The sequence below is a fragment of the Chlorocebus sabaeus genome, chromosome 7 (genome assembly GCF_047675955.1).
Source record: "Chlorocebus sabaeus isolate Y175 chromosome 7, mChlSab1.0.hap1, whole genome shotgun sequence".
Lineage (NCBI taxonomy): Eukaryota > Metazoa > Chordata > Mammalia > Primates > Cercopithecidae > Chlorocebus > Chlorocebus sabaeus.
This window is the reverse complement of record NC_132910.1, coordinates 134,866,070-134,883,281: the sequence shown is the minus strand read 5'-3', so window position 1 is coordinate 134,883,281 and position 17,212 is coordinate 134,866,070. Positions and strand designations below refer to the sequence as shown.

The 17,212-nt window shown below is 37.5% G+C and overlaps 1 long non-coding RNA gene across 1 annotated transcript in view; it reads left to right on the top strand.

The window, feature by feature from the left end:
• LOC119622341 (uncharacterized) overlaps positions 1-6,896 on the top strand; it is a 35,987-nt gene extending 29,091 nt beyond the window's left edge. Inside the window, exons 4-5 of the long non-coding RNA XR_005238990.2 lie at positions 5,968-6,106; positions 6,812-6,896. This is a non-coding gene — a long non-coding RNA (uncharacterized lncRNA). The remainder of the gene's footprint in view (positions 1-5,967; positions 6,107-6,811) is intronic.
• Positions 6,897-17,212: the final 10,316 nt, after the last annotated feature.

Sequence of the window (17,212 nt, the reverse complement as noted above, 5' to 3'; positions counted from 1 at the left end):
AAGACCTTGGTTCCCACCATGAAGTAGCCAATATGATGCCCAGATGTGAGAAGAGGAGTCTGATGAACTGTTTCTAGCTATTCCACTTAGTTCCCATGTGTTCCTATCTAGTCAGTTGGAAGGTAGCTGTCCTTTATTTAAGGACTGTGTTCTTAGAGGACTTGTTCAATTTAAAACATGCACAAATAAAGACCATTATCCTAATAAGAATAAATATAAACTGTGTATTCATAAACCTAGTGTTAAATCAAGTGAAGCCTAAAGTGGCCTCCTTACATATCTTAAATTCTGCCTAAAGGTTTCTCTGTATACAGTGAGCCATAACCTAAATAGAGGTGTAAACAGATTGCAACCTACAGTTAAAAGAAAAACCTTAGCCAAATTAAACTTTAAAACGTTTAATTGAGCAAAGAACAATTCATGAATCTGGCAGCCTCCTGAGCCACAGTAGGTTCAGAGAGAATCCAACACAACCACATGGCAGAAGAAGATTTGTGGACAGAAAAAGGAAAGTGACTCACAGAAAACAGAAGTGAGGTGCAGAAACTGCTGATTGATTACAGATCGATGTTTGCCTTATTTGAATATGTCATATTTGATTGGCCATATTTGTTGGTCATATTTGATTGGCCAAAACTGGGTGATTGGCAAAGAGTAGGTTACAGGCTGTTTACAATTCTATTTAGGTTATAATTCATGATGTACAGAGAAACCTTTAGGCCAAATTTAAAGCAGGTGAGGAGGCAGCTTTAGGCTAAACCTGATTTAACACTTCTCTTGTGCCAATCACTGAATTTTAGCCAAAAGGGATCAACTGTTCGAAATGTGTTCAAGTAAATCGAATGCTGACCTGTAACCAGTTTGGCTGTTTGTGTGCCTCACGTCTGTTTTCTGTACATCACTCTCCTTTTTCTGCCCATAAGTCTTCTCCCACCATCTAACTGCCCTGGAGTCCCTCTGAGCCTACTGTGGTGCAGGAGGCTGCCCGACTGGCAAGTCATTCTTTGTTCAGCTAAACTCTGTTAAACTTAAATTGGCTAAGGTTTTTCTTTTGACACTAGAATGATTGTTGTGAACACTTTCTTTACTACTTCTTTTCACCTTGAGCTCTGATACCTTGCAGGGTGCTCTCGTCTTAATTAACAGTCTGGGACAACATGGTATTTATGTGTGCCCAGCTTCTTAGCACTTTAACACACAGAATTTCTATTTCAAAGTTGACTTTCCGAGTACATTTTCTTCTCAGCTAGCATGAGCCCCACTAATAAACACATAGATGGCATTATTAATAAAAATTATAATGTCACTGTGTATTAAAATATTAGTACAAGAGTGTTCCATTGTCTATGACATAAACTACTTAACCTACTTCAGAATAGGAAGTGTAACTTATATGTTGTATTAGTCAGGGTTCTCTTGAGTGACAGAACTAATAGGATAAATGTATATATAAGGGGGAGTTTATTAAGGAGTACTGACTCACACAATCACAAGGTGAAGGCCCACAATCATCCGTCTGCAACCTGAGGAACAAGGAAGCCAGTCTGAGTCCCAAAACCTCAAAAGTAGGAAAGCTGATGGTTCTGTCTTCAATCTGTGGCCGAAGGCCCAAGAGCCCCTGGCAAACCACTGGTGTAAGTCCAAGAATCCAAAAGCTGAAGAACTTGGACTCTGATGTTCTAGGGCAGGAAGCATAAAGCACAGGAGAACGATGAAGGCTGGAAGACTCAGCAAGTCAAGTCCTTCCATGTTCTTCTGCCTGCTTTATTCTAGCCATGCTGGCAGCTGATTGGATGGTGCCTACCCAGATTGAGGGTGGGTCTGCCTCTCCCAGTCCACTGACTCAAGTGTTAATCTCCTTTGGCAACACCCTCACCAACACACCAGGATCAATACTTTGCATCCTTCAGTGCAGTCAAGCCAACACTCAATATTAACCGTCACATATGGGTACATGAATTACCTTTCATCTATACTCCAGGGGTAATCACTCAGCATTTGAACAGAAATTTGTAATCAGAGGTGGTTAAAGAAAATGTTTTCTATTTTATTATAATAGATACGAAGTCTTCATTAGCTAGCATAAGGCATTTTAGAAATAATTTTCCATAGATAAAATAAGTGGTGTTCAAAAAATACAGTCACCTAAAAAGACTGAATGGATCCCAGCACATTGCTTGGTTGAAGGATCAGAATCAGGCCAGATTCTATGGGGGTGGGGCCCACATCCAAAACTCATGCCCTCTGGGCACTGCATGTAGCAGAGGACTCTGTCATGAGTTCTATCCCAAGGTTGGCTGATCTCAGAGTTCATGCAGGGAACTTGATTGTTGCCTGAGGACAGAAAGAGATCTCACCAAGCTAAGGAGAACAGATATGCAACTGCTTGTGTAATAAAGCACTGGACTGGCCTTTGTCCCTAGTTCCTGGGAGAGAGACTCTGAGTCCTTGGAATTTCCTGAATAATAGGGGCATCTTTATTATTCATGAGGTTTTTTGGATTGCATCTGATTTACGCTAATGAAACCACTCAGAATGGGAACTGGTCACCAGAAACACCAACCATGTGATCTCAGGAGGTTAGAACTTTGAGTCAGTCTGATCCCCAGGGAGGGGAGAGCAGCTGGTGACTGAGTTTAATCCTTTGTCAATGGTCTGGTTAATCATGCCTATGTCAGGAAACCATAATACAACTCTGGACACTGAAGCTCAGAGGAACTTTCTGTTTGACAAACACATTGATGTGTCAGGAGGGTGACGCGCTGTGATTTCATGGGAAGAGGGTATGGAATCTCTGCGTTTGGGACCCTCTCAGATCTTGTCCTATGTGTCTCTTCATTATGCTGGTCCTGATTTGCAGCTTTTATAATAAAACTGTAATTATAAATCTAGCACCTTCCTGAATTCCAGGAATTGTTCTGGAGAATTGTGAAGCCTGAGAGGGGTTGTGGGATTTATAGCTAGTTAGTTGGTCAGGGCACAGGTGGTCTGGAGACCTGAAATTACAGCTGACATCTGAAATGGGGACAATCGTCCTGGGGGCAGTGCTCCTAACATAAGGAATCTGATATTAACTCCAGATGGTTAGTGTCAGAATTGTACTGCAGGGCACCCAAACTATTTTTAGCCTGCTTACTAATAAATAGTTGTCCACTTGGAAGAATATAGCCTTGCCTTCATTTTGACAGACCAACTAGTAGTCTGAGGCTGGGCTTGTATAGCCCATACCTAGCTCTAACCTGGGAGGCTGCTGGTGTCCACCGTAACAACCTGACCGTTGCCAAAGGGACAAATTGGCTTAGACCGGCCTGACAACCACACACAGAAATCCCTCCTGGAAGTTCCAACACCTGTAAATAGCAGCATGATTTCTAGGACACTGAAAGCAGGGGCTGGTATTTCTGTTTTCCTGTTCATATGGTGGTAGCTTGTGGGAATAGTATAAAAACATTTTACAATTCACTGGCTTTCAGCTTTGTAATTATGTAGTGTTTTATTTTTTCTGGGGTATTTGAATTCAAAATTTGCTTATACTGTGATTTTATTGAAGTTTTTGTGACACTATTTTAAGGAAATAACAGTGCATAAATGCAACCACACTTAATTCTGGATATCAATGTTTTCATCTATAAACAGAGAAAAGTGAGAATGGCCCTACCTATTTGTACTGAGATTCAAAAAAAATGAAAAAGCTTTGAAAACTATATACATGATTTCTCTAATGGAAAGATTTCTCTAATGGAAAGATTTCCTTATTTTTGCATATTGGAAACAATGCTTAGAATACAAAAGACCGACCATAAGCAATAACCACAATAAAGAAGTAATCTATATAGTATATTAAAAGGTGATAAACCTATTAAATATTACAAACCACAAAAAAAGCATTATAAAGCTTTTCAGGATGCATGGTTGCAATTTTAGATGGGATTAGACCTCATCAAGAAGATGTGATGTAAACAGGGACTTGAAGAAAATGAGGGAGCGATGTGGATACAGGGGGAAGAGCATTCCCAGGTAGAGGAAATAGCCAGTGCAAAGGCCCAGAATGTCTGCCATGAGCTACTCTCAACAAGGAGGTTACTACAAGTGGGACACATGCATAATTGAGACTAGTAGGAAAGGAGGTCAGCATAATGGAAGGCAAGGTAGTATAGGGCTGGTTGACCAAAATGAACACCCTGGTTTCTTTTTATTATTATTATTATTATTATTACTAGACAGAGGCTCGCTCTGTCACCAGGCTGGAGTGCAGTGGTGCAATCTCGGCTCACTGCAACCTCTGCCTCCCAGGTTCAAGCGATTCTCCTGCCTCAGCCTCCCGAGTAGCTGGGATTACAGGCACACACCACCAAGCCCAGCTGAAACACCCTGATTTCTACTCTGAGTGGAATGTGAAGTTACTGGAAGGCTTTGAGCAGGGGAGTGACATGCAGTAAGCTGAATGGTGTTTCCTGCCCCCACCTCCAAAAAGATATATACACACCCTAATTCCTGGAACCTGTAAATGTTACCTTCTTTGAGAAAAGGGTCTTTGCAGATAGAATGAACTTAAAGATCTTGAGATGAAGACATCGTCTTAGATCATCTGGCAGGCAAAGTCCAGTGACAAGTATACTTATAAGAAGAGAAGGGCAGAGGGAGATTTGAGACAGACAGAGAGGAGACACGACACACAGAGGAGAAGGCAGGGTAAAGATGGAGGCAGAGATTGGAGCAATGGGGCCATGAGACAAGGTGTGCCAAGGATTGCCGGACGTCCCCATGAGGCAGAAGGGAGGCGTGGAAGGGGTTCGCCCTTAGAGCCTCCAGAAGTAATCAACCCTGCCAGCACTTTGATTTTGGACTTCTAGCCTCCAGAACTCTGAGAGAATAACTTCTGTTGTTTTAAGACACTCCATTTGTGGCAATTTGTTAAGGAAACAACAGGAAACAAATATAGGAAGCCAGAAAGTAAGGGACCCGATTAGCCAAACTGAGAAGACTCAGGGTTCTACTCTGAGGGGAACTGGGAGCTACTGGAAGGTTTTGAGCAGAGTAGTGACACGAACTTGATTCTTGTTTTAAATAGAGTCAGTTAACTTAGCCAGCATATATCCCTCCTCCCTCACACATTTTTCTGCCTGGTGATTGGATCAATAATTGGCTAGACATGGCCAGAGGCCATCTCAACTTTCAGTTCAATTTCACTCCTTTATGGATGTAATCCTTTGGATATTGAGCCTCTAAACTGGCTGCGTCCATTAGAACTGGATTTGGCTGCATTTAAGAGAAAACCTGGCCAGGCACCGTGGCTCCCACCTGTAATCCAAGCACTGTGGGAGGCTGAGGAGGGCGGATGATCTGAGGTCAGGATTCAAGATCAGCCCGGCCAACATGGTGAAGTCACGTCTCTACTAAAACTACAAAAAATTAGCCGGGCGTGGTGGCGGGCACCTGTAGTTCCAGCTACTCAGGAGGCTAGAATTCTCTTGCTCATGATGCAAGAGAATTGCTTGAACCTGGGAGGTGGAGGTTGCAATGAGCCGAGGTTGTGCAACTGCACTCCAGCCTGGGCAACAGAGCGAGACTGTCTCAAGAAGGAAAAAAAAAAAAAAAAAAAAAAAAGAGAAAACCTAACAGTAGTTTAACTAAGAGAGAAGTTTATGTCTCTCTCAAGCAATAGAAACCCTGAGCTGGGCAGTCCAGGGCTAGAAATGTGGCTCCATAGGCGTCATGGAATTAGGGTTCTTCTGGTTTTTCATCCTATTGTCTTTAGCATATAGTTTTTAGCTTCAAGGTTGCCTTATGGTCCAAGAAGACAGCTGGAGTTCCAGCCATTGTTTGAAAATTGCACAGTCAAGGAGAACAGAGGAGCAGAGCATACTGGTTACACCTCCAGGAAGAATAAAACCTTTCGAAACAGATTTCCTGGAAGCCACAGTCAGTTACTTCTGCTCACATCTTATTGGCCCCCCTGTTTCAAAGGAAGAAGGGATATCACACGCCATCAAGAAAAAGTCATGGGAACCACCACTCAAGTCAACAGATAGAAACAACATTTCCAGCATTCCAGAGGCCGCTTCCTTCCCTTTCCTGGTCACCACCTATCCCCACCTCCACCAAGGTAACTATCTACTTAATTCTTACTGGAATTACACCTTTACTTTTCTTTAGAGTTTTATTACCTGAATATGTATATATTTTTCAATATTAAGATTTAGGTTTTTTAGGTTTGCTTATTTGTTTGGGCTTTATATAAATGGAATTATTTAATAATAATTTTTAAAGATTGTGTTGTGCAGAAAGGGGAGAGAAAGGATATTAAGTGGGCAACTAGTAATCTCCGCTACATCAGCAGAACACAGAGTTAAGGTTCTTTCAACCATTGATTTCATTAATGTATCTTCACAATTTACCTGGATTCTGAGCAAAGCCAGTCTATTCTATGACATAAGCCTTTCTTAGTATTCTAGGACAAAGTATTACAATTGCTTATCACCATCTTCCTGTCAATCTAGGAAGACCAAGTGTTTTTGGCAGTACTTCCTTGCTCATTGAAATTTTTAGTACGCTACATCTAATAATTGTTAATGTGTTTTGGTTGAAGTCCACCATCTTGTTTTTTGTTTCCTATCAGTCCTATCTGTTTTTATTCTTTCGTTTAATCTTTTCCTACCTTCTCTGAGGTTAACTGAGTATTTTTAGTATTTTTTTCTATTAGCTTTTTTGCTTTTTATTATAATAACATGTAACATGAAATTTACTATCATAACCATGTTTAAATGTATAGTTCAATAATGTTAGGTATATTCACATTGTTGTAAAACAGAAGATCTCCAGAAATTTTTCATCTTGAAAATCTGAAACTCTATACCCATTAAGCAAATCTCTTCTGCTCCCTCCTCCAACCCCTGGTGAGTACCATTCTACTTTGTGTTTATATACATTTGGCTACTTTAGATAATGAATGTATGTGTAATTATACATTATTTGGCTTTTTGTGACTAGAGTATTTCACTCAACATAATGTCTTCAAGGTTCGTCCATGTTGAAATCTTATGATTTATTTCTTTTTAAGGATAAATAATATTTCATGTATGTATATATCACATTTTCTTTATCCATTTGTCAACGGAAATTTTAGTTGTTTCTGTAGTTTGGCATTGCAATAATCTGCAATACTGCAATGCTCCCAAAATACCTGGGGGTGCAGATACCTCTTTGAGATTCTAATTTAAATTCTTCTGGATATATACGCAGGAGTAGGATCATTGTATCACATGGCAGTTCTATTCTCAATTTCTGAGGAACCTCTATACTCTTTCCCATAGTGGTTGTATCATTCTATATTTACACCAACAATAAATAAGAGATATAATTTCTCCACATACTCATCAACATTTTTACTTTTTTGGGTTTTTTAAAATAATAATCATCCTAATAAATACAAGGTGTTACCTCATTGTGCTTTTATTTGCATCCCTGATAATCTGTAATGTTGAGCACCTTATAACCTACCTGTTGACCATTTGTGTGTCTTTGGAGAAATATCCATTCAAGATCTTTGCCCATTTTCTAATTATTTGTTTATTTGCTGTCAGATTGTAGGAGTTCCATATATATTTTGGAAATTAACCCATTATCAGACATATAATTGGTAAATATTTTATTTATGTCACAAATTATCTCTTCATTCTGTTGATTGCTTGCTTTACTGTGCAGATTTTCACTTCAATATCCCATTTAGCTATTTTTGCTTTTGCTACTGGCACTTTTGATATTATATCCATAAAATCATTGTTGGGAGCAATGTCATGAAGCTTTTCCTTCATGTTTACTTCTAAGCATTTTAAAGTTTTGGGTCTTACATTTAAATCTTTGCTCCATGTTTATGTGATCTTGGTATTATGGTATAAGATAGGGGTCCAGTTTATTCCTTTTGAATGTGAATTTCCAGTTTTCCCAGCATCACTTGTACAAGAGACTATCCTTTCCCCCATTGTGTATTCTTTTTTGTTTGTTTGAGATGGAATTTCACTCTTGTTGCCCAGGCTGGAGTGCAATGGTGTGATCTCGGCTCACCGCAAACTCCGCTTCCTGGGTTCAAGTGATTCTCCTGCCTCAGCCTCCCAAGGAGCTGGGATTACAGGCATGCACTACCATGCCCCACTCATTTTGTATTTTTAGTAGAGACAGGGTTTCTCCATGTTGGTCAGATTGGTTTTGAACTCCTGACCTCAGGTGATCTGCCCACTTCAGCCTCCCAAAGTGCTGGGATTATAAGTGTGAGCCACCATGCCCAGCTGCCCATTGTGTATTCTTGATGCCTTTGTTGAAGATCAATTGACTGTGCGTGTGTGGGTTTATTTCTGGGCTCTCTATTCTGTTCTGTTGTTCTTTATGTCTGTCTTTATGCCAGTACCAAACTGTGCTGATTATTGTAGCTTGCTAATGTATTTTGAAATCAGAAAGTATGATGTCTCCAGCTCTGTTCTTCTTTCTCAGGATTGCTTTGACTATTTTGGGTCTTTTGTTGTTCCATATGAATTCTAGAATTTTTTCTCTTTCTTTAAGAAATGCCACTGGGATTTTAATGGGAATAATGTTGAATCTACAGATTGCTTTGTTTAGTATGGACATCTTAATAATATTAATTCTTTCAATCCATGAACACAGAATATTTTTCCATTTATTTGTCTCTTCTTTAATTTCTTTCATCAGTGTATTGTAGTTTTTAGTGTACGAGTTTTTCACTGCCTTGGTTAAGCTTATTCCTAAGTAATTTATTTTTTTGATGCTATTGTAAATAGGATTTTTCTTCTTAATTTTCTTTACAGATAGTTCATTGTTACTGTATAGAAAAACAATTGTTTCTTTGTATATTGATTTTGTATTCTATAACTTTACTGAATTTGTTTATTAGTTGCAACAGTTTTTTGGCAGAGTCTTAAGGGACATATATAATTATGTTACTAGCAAACAGAGATGATTTAACTTCTTCCTTTACCATTTAGATGCCTTCTGTTTCTTTTTTTGGCTTTATCTGACTAGAAGTTCCAATACTATTTTGAATAGAAATGGTGAGAGTGGGTGTCTTTTTCTTGTTCCTGATCTGCCCGCTTCAGCCTCCCAAAGTGCTGGGATTACAAGTGTGAGCTAGTAATCTAGCTAGAAGGAAAAACTTTCAGTTTTTCACTGTTGAATATTGTATCAGTTTTGGCTTGCCACATATGGCCTTCATGTGTTGAGGTAGATTCTTTCTATACCTAACTTGCTTAGATTTTTTTTTTTTTAATCATGAAAAGAAGGATGAATTTTGTCAAATGCTTTTTCTGCATCACTTGGGGTGATCATGTGATTTTTATCCTTCTTTTTGTTAATGTGGTGTATTGCATTTATAGATTAGTGCACGTTGAACCATCCTTGCATTTCTGGAATAAATCCCACTTGATTATGATGTATAATCCTTTTAATGTGTTGAATACAGTTTGCTAGTATTTTGTTGAGGATTTTTGCATCTATAGTCATCAGGGATATTGGCCTGTAGTTTTCTTTTTTTGTAGTGTTTTTGTCGGACATTGGTATCAGGGTAATATTGGCTTCATGAAATGAGTCTGGAAGTGTTCCTTCCTCTTCAACTTTTTGGAAGAATTTGAAAAAAGATGGCATTCATTCCTTAAATATTTGGTAGAATTCACTAGTGAAGCTATCTGTTCTTTGTTTTTCTTTGTTGGGAGATTTTTGATTACCAATTCAATGTCCTTACCTGTTATTGGTGCCTTCAGATTTTCTGTTTCTTCATGATTTAGTTTTAGTAGCTTGTATGTTTCTAAGAATTTCTCCATTTATTCTAGGTTGTCCAGCTTATTGGCATATAATTATTTGTAGTAGTCTCTTATGCTTCTTTTTATTTGTACAGTATCAGTTGTAATGTTTCCTCTTTCATTTCTGATTTTATTTAATTGAGTCTTCTCTTTTTCTTAGTTTAGCTGAGGGTTAGTCAATTTGGTTTTTCTTTTCAAAATAACTAGCTCTTAGTTTTGTTGATTTTTTTCTTTTTTGGTCTTTATTTTGTTTTTTCTATTCTAATCTTCATTATTTCTACTACTACTTTCTTGTACTAACTTTGGACTTATTTTGTTCTTGCTTTTCTTTTTTTTTTTTCTCTTCCTTTTTTTAGCATAGCTATTTATCACTTAAACTTCCCTCTTCATACTTTACTGCCATAAGTTTTGATGTATTGTGTTTTCCTTTTGTCTTAAGACATATCTTATATTTTGATTTCTTTTGTTTTTTAGCCCATGAATTGTTCAGGAGAAGGTTAATTTCCACATATTTGTAAATTTTCCAATTCTCCCTCTGTTAGTGATTTCGTTTCATAACATGTGGTCAGAAATGATACTTGATATAATTTTAATCTTCTTAAAATTGTTAAGACTTGCTTTGTGGCCTAATATGTGATATATCCTGGGGAATATTCCGTGTGCACTTGAGAAGAATGCATATTCTGTTGCTGTTGGGTGGTATGTTTTGTATATGTCTTTTAGGTGCATTTGGTCTACAGTGTTGTTCAAGTCTGCTGTTCCCTTATAGATTTCCTGTCTGGATATTCTTTCCATTGTTGAAAGGCAGGTGCAAAGTCTCCTACCATTATTGTACTGCTATCAATTTCTCCCTTCAGTTCTGTTATATTTGCTTTGTATCTTTAGGTGTTGTGATGTTGAGTGCATATATAATTGTAATATTTTCCTGAATTAGCCCTTGCATCATTTTATAATGTTCTTGTCTCTTGCAAATATTTTTAAAGTCTATTTTCCTAATATAAGTATGGCCACCTCTGCTCTTTTTTTGTTGACCATTTTCATAAAAATATTTTTTCATTCTCTCACTTTCAACTTCAATGTCTCCTTAAATATAAGTCTCCTGTAAACAGCATATAGTTAGGTCTTTTCAAAAAAATCCATTTATCTACTTTACATCTTTTGAATGGGGAATTTAATCTCTTTGTGTTTAATTATTATTGATTAATTTACATTAATTTCATTAACTTAATTAATTTAATGAATTTAATTGTTATTAATATAATTAAACACAAAGAGATTAAACTCCCCAATAAAAAGATGTAAAGTAGATAAATGGATTTTTTAAAAAGAGCTAATTATATGCTGTCTACAGAAGATTAATATTTAATTATATTTTATTAATTATTAATTAAACACAAAGTAATTATTGATAGAGAAGGACTTACTATTGATGTTTTGTTAATTTTCTGTGTGTCTTGTAGTTCTTTTGTTTCTCTTTTCCTGTGGTGCAGTCTTCCTTTGTGTTTTGTTTATTTTTCTAGTGTATTTGATTCTTTTCTCTTTTGTATCTTCTGTAGGTATTTTTATGTGCATGTGGTTACCATAATGCTTGCATAAAACATCATTATAATAGTCTATTTTAAGTTGATAACATTTTAACTTCAGTCGCATCCACATTTTTACTTCTCCTCCCATTAAACATACTTTATGTCATGGATATTACAATTTACAATTATTTTTATTGTGTACCTATTGGCCAATTTGTGTGTGGTAGCTATTCCTAATATCTTTCAGCATTTTTAAGGTTTAAAGTTTCAAAAGTCTTTTAACTTTTACACTAAAATTAAAAGTGATTTACATAACACCATTACAGTGGTACAGTATTGTTTTTTCTTTATATTTACCTTTGTAAGGTGAGTTCTATAATTTCATGTTTTGTGTTTTTATTTACTAGTACTTAGCTTCAACTTGAAGATGGCTGTTCTGCATTCTTGTAAGGCAAATCTGGTGGTGATGGACTCCCTCAGTTTTTGTTTGTCTGGGAACATCGTTATCTCTCCTTTATTTTTAAAAGACAGTTTTGCCAGGTATACAGTTCTTGGTTGACAATTTTTTTTCAGCACTTTGAGTATGTCATCCCACTCCTTGCTAGCGAGCAAAGTTTCTCCTGAGAAATTTTCTGGTAGCCTTAACAGAGCTTTCTTATACATGACACATCAGTTTTCTCCTGATACTTTCAAAATTTTGTTTTTCACTTTTGACAATTTGATTATAGTGTATTTTGGAGCAAACTTAATCAGATTCATTCTATTTGAGGTTCTTTGGAATTCGTGAATCTGGAGGCCTATTTCCTTCCCTAGAATTGGGAAGTTTGGGCCTACTGTTTCCTTAAATAAAGCTTTTCTTTCTGGAGAGACAGGGTCTCAATATGTTGCCCAAGCTGGTCTTGAACCTTTGGCTACAAGCAATCCTGTCACCTTGGCTTCCTAAAGAGCTGGGATTACAGGCACAAGCCATTGTGCCCAGCCTATTTACATAAATAAGTTCTTTACTCATCTTTTTTTCTGATCTCCTTTGCAACTTTCATAATGTTTATATTGGTTCACTTGATGATGTTCCGTAAGTTTCTGAGGCTTTCCTTACTCTTTTTAATTCTTTTTTTGTTGTTGTTCTTCTGACTGGATAATTCATTTTCTAATTAGTTAATTTAGTTTTTAAATGGACATATAAAAATTGTATATATTCGTTTTGTACAATATGTTTTGAAATATGTTTATGTATTAAAATGGCTTGATTGAGCTAATTAACATATGCATTACCTCACATGCTTATCATTTTTGTGGTGAGAACATTTAAAATCTACTCTCTTACAAATTTTCAAGAATGCAATACATTTTTATTGACGACAGTGACTGTGTTTTATAATAGAACTCTTGAACTTATTCCTCATATCTAACTGAAATTTTGTACCCTTTGATGAACATCTCCCCATATTCCCCACCCCAGGCCTTGGGAACCACTATTCTACTCTCTACTTCTATGAGACTGACTTTCTTAGATTCCACATAGAAGTGAGGGCAATATTGTCTTTTTGTTCCTAGCTATTTCACTTAACATAGTGTCCTCCAAGGTCACATATGTCAGTGCAAATGACAGATTTCTCTTCTTTATTAAGGCTGAATAGTATTTCATTGTGTTTATATACCATATTTTCTTCATTCATTCATTGATGAATACTTAGGTTGATTCTATATCTTGGCTATTGTAAATAATGCCGTTGCAGTGAACATGGGTCTTCGATTACTTGAAAAGAAGGTTTTTCCCACAAGCATATAGTTTTCTGTATTTGTCTTTGAAGCCTTTTAATTATCGTTCTGGTTAAATAAATGAGATAATGGCTTGTGATCCTATCTAGTTATGTTTTAAGTCTTTTTTACATTTTTGACAATTTCCCCAAGTTGAATTCCAAATCAATCTCTTAGACCTTGAGTTAACCTGGGGATTTTTCAGTTGGGAAAGATCAAATGATATGTTTTTCACCTTGTATAAGAGGGATATTAAGCTAATTAGGCTTATTTGATAAATTATTTGGAATGTATGGTCAAATAAAAGTGAAGCTAAACATTCTTTAAGTTATAGTTATGGATAGGTTATTGATATGAGTATTCTAAGAGCTGTAGGAGATTCCTAGATTCCTATTACATTATCGATCATAATTTTGATATTATTTTAAAATGTTGTATGCCACAGAAATGACCAAATTTCCTCATCAATTGCTTGCTATAATGTACTCTCATTGGATTTTAAACCGTGTTTCTTCTATGTCTTTGTCATCCACTGTTACTGTTTTTATTCTTCTCTGAAAGCCTTTGCAATCAGCTGCAGTTCAAAATTGCTTCTTCAGGAGGATTTAGGAAAAAGACGGACAAGTACTCTAAAATACAGGTGTCTGATAACTTTAAGATCATACCATTGGACTGGGTAAGAACTTTTAGAACTCTAATGAAGAAACTGATGCATTCTTGAAATTGCCAGTGCAACATCAAGCAGAATAAGAATTAATTTTCTGGGGCCAGGCACGGTGACTCACACCTGTAATCCTAGCACTTTGAGAGGCCAAGGTGGGCAAATCACCTGAGATCAGGAGTTTGAGACCAGCCTGGCCAACATGGTGAAACCCTGTCTCAACTAAAAATACAAAAATCAGCCAGGTGTGGTGGGGCGTGTCTGTAATCCCAGCTACTTGGGAGGCCGAGGCAGGACAATCGCTTGAACCCTGGAGGTGGAGGTTGCAGCCAAGATTGTGCCACTGTACTCCAGCCTGGGCAGCAGATTGAATCTCTGTCTCAAAGAAAAAAAAAAAAAAAAAAAAAAAGAACTAATTACCTGGAACGGAACTAATAACGGATTATTATAGTTTTTAATGAAACATTGCTGATTCTTTTTTATGTTTTGTTGTCAGATTTAAGGGAACTTTTTGAAAAGCTATACATAGTTTACAACAATTTGGTAAATTTTACTTTTGTAAATAAAATATTTACGTTTTTTCTCCTGACCTGATCCCTCTAGAATTTGGAAACTAATATTGAATATTCCTATTTTTTATGGCAATATAATTATTTGCATAAGTTCAATAAGAATCTGTTCTTCTTGGAACAGTGCACAATCGGAAATACTGGTTATACTGTCAAGGCTATGACTGGAACGTCATGTTTTCTGACATGAGCAGCCATCTTTAAAGAACTAGGGTTGACTTTCTGCAGCCAATACATCCTTTAGGGGGAAAAACTGGCCTGGTACCTTGAATAAACAGTTCACATGGTTGCCTCACACATGAGACAGGAATCTCACTTCCTGGCAGGCCCAAGATCATCAGAACATTTTGGGGACTTTGAGGAAAAAGGACTTCACGTATATATCTGCAGGTATTTCAGGCAAAGTTTGAGGGTGAGTTTTTTTTGTTTGTTTTGTTTTTTTGAGACGGAGTCTCGCTCTGTCACCCAGGCTGGAGTGCAGTGGCCGGATCTCAGCTCACTGCAAGCTCCGCCTCCCGGGTTCACGCCATTCTCCTGCCTCAGCCTCCCGAGTAGCTGAGACTACAGGCGCCGCCACCACGCCCGGCTAATTTTTTGTATTTTTAGTAGAGATGGGGTTTCACCGTGTTAGTCAGGATGGTCTCGATCTCCTGACCTCGTGATCCGCCCACCTCAGACTGCCAAAGTGCTGGGATTACAGGCGTGAGCCACCGCGCCCGGCCGATGGTGAGTTCTTAGCTTGGCTTCTCAGCCTTCAGAGGCTTTTAAAAGTTCAATCTGAGATTCCTTATTAAAAGTTCCAGCAAAACCGACTTAAAATCACCTATTTATCACTATTCTTGCTGCACTTACATAAATAAGCAGGCCAAGTTTAATGAAACAATTTTTCTTACAAATAAACTGATCTTACTGTGATTATTTCTTTGTAGAAATGGGGGTGACCAAAGAGAAATTTATGTTTCAGAAGAAAACTATAGTGCACCCGTTATTAAATTCTAGTTCATTGTTTCTGAGCATCTGTAAACTGGATCCTGAATTCTTCTAGGTTTCTGCAATATCTGCCGCTGATTTTCCAAGCTAACATTTTCAAGTTTCCTCCAGCTCTTCTGACATGGAATTACTGAAATTAAAACTGCCCTTTCCTGAAGCCCTGAAAGCTGAAGCTGGATGACTTACTATAGAATTCAGAGAAGTCACCTTAATAACTTATGTATAAACAACCTTCATGTCTGTTGGTGTATGCATTGCTCAGAAAGTTCACTGAAACACATGATGCAAACTGCAGACCTGGACAACCTTTCAGATTGCCTTTGTCAGTCTCCACTGGCAATGTCAGTCACAGCAGCTTAATTCCAACTGAAGATGCTTCAAACCCAGCATCTAGAAATCTCAATTGGCTGCCCTCCAGACTCAGAAACTAGTTTATGGACTCCTTCAAACATTAATCTTTATTTTTTTTGTTTCCCTAGAAATGTATCATATTAATACCTATTTCCATGCACCATATAGAGGCCTAACTTTGATGGGAACTCACCTGCAACACCACCTCCTAAAATGAGGCCACAGCTTTTTCATTGGACTGACCTATTCCCAGGTCCCTTACCAGTCAGCTACTAACTCCATTTTTCTCTCAACACCCACCAACTCAGCTTTTAGTGTGTGAAACTTCTAGGGAAGTTTCAGACAAGGGAAATGAAGGAGTTTGCGAAATACCACCCCAAAATACGACTCTTTGGTATGCTGATTACTTTGAACTAAGGACATGAGGAAGGGTGGATGCAGAGAGAGGCTTTCTTGAGCTCCCCTTATCTGCCTAAAGATGAATCCTCCAAGAGGAACTCAGTTGTCATAAATCTCCTCCCCCAAAAGCTTACCACCAGGGGAAATTAACTTGCACCAAAGGAGAGGAGGCTGGAGATTGACACCATGTCCAGACATACTATAACCTATTCTTCTGAGAGCTGCTCAGAGGCAACCTTTATTACTTGAGAGACTTTTTATGTGCTTAACAAGATAATCTTTATTCACCATACATTTCCTCCATTCATTCTTCCGTAACTTGGGTCACCCACCACCTTCCCCAGAAGCCCTAAGCCCCATTTCTTTCTGTAGCTCAGGGTGCTATATAAGCTTCAATCATCTGACCCTTCTTCGGGTCTCATATTTTTAAGACTCCTGTGTGTCATATGTAATTAAATATGATTTTTCTCTCATTAATCTGTCTCAGGTCAATTTAATTATTAGCCCAGCCAAACAATCAAAAAGTGTGAATGCAAGCCCTTTTTCACTCCCCTACACCACCTTTGTTGAATATCCATCGAGTGTAAATGTGTTGGTTTATTTCTGGCCTCTCTATTACATTCCTTGGGTCTATGTGTCTGTTTTTATACCAGTACCATGCTGTTTTGATTGCTATAGCTTTGTGGTATGTTACAAAGTCAGATAGTATGATGCCTCCAGCTTCATTATTTTTATTCAAGATTTCTTTAGTTATTCACAATTCTTTCTGGTTCCATACACATTTTAGGATTTTTTTTCTATTTCTGTGAAAAATATCATTTCAGTTTTGATAGAGATTGCATTGAATCTGTAGATTGCTTTGGGTAATATGAACATCTTAACAATATTCATTATTCCAATCCATGAACATAGAATATCTTTCCATTTATTTGTGTATTCTTCAATTTCTCTCATCAGTATATTGTCATTTCAGCATGCAGATCTTCTACCTCTGTGGTTAGATTTATTTTCAAGTTTTTTTGAGACGGAGTTTCGCTTTTGTCACCCAGGCTGGAATGCAGTGGTGCAATCTCAGCTCACTGCAACCTCCACCTCCCAGGTTCAAATGATTGTCCTGCCTCAGCCTCCTGAGTAGCTGGAATTGCAGGCACC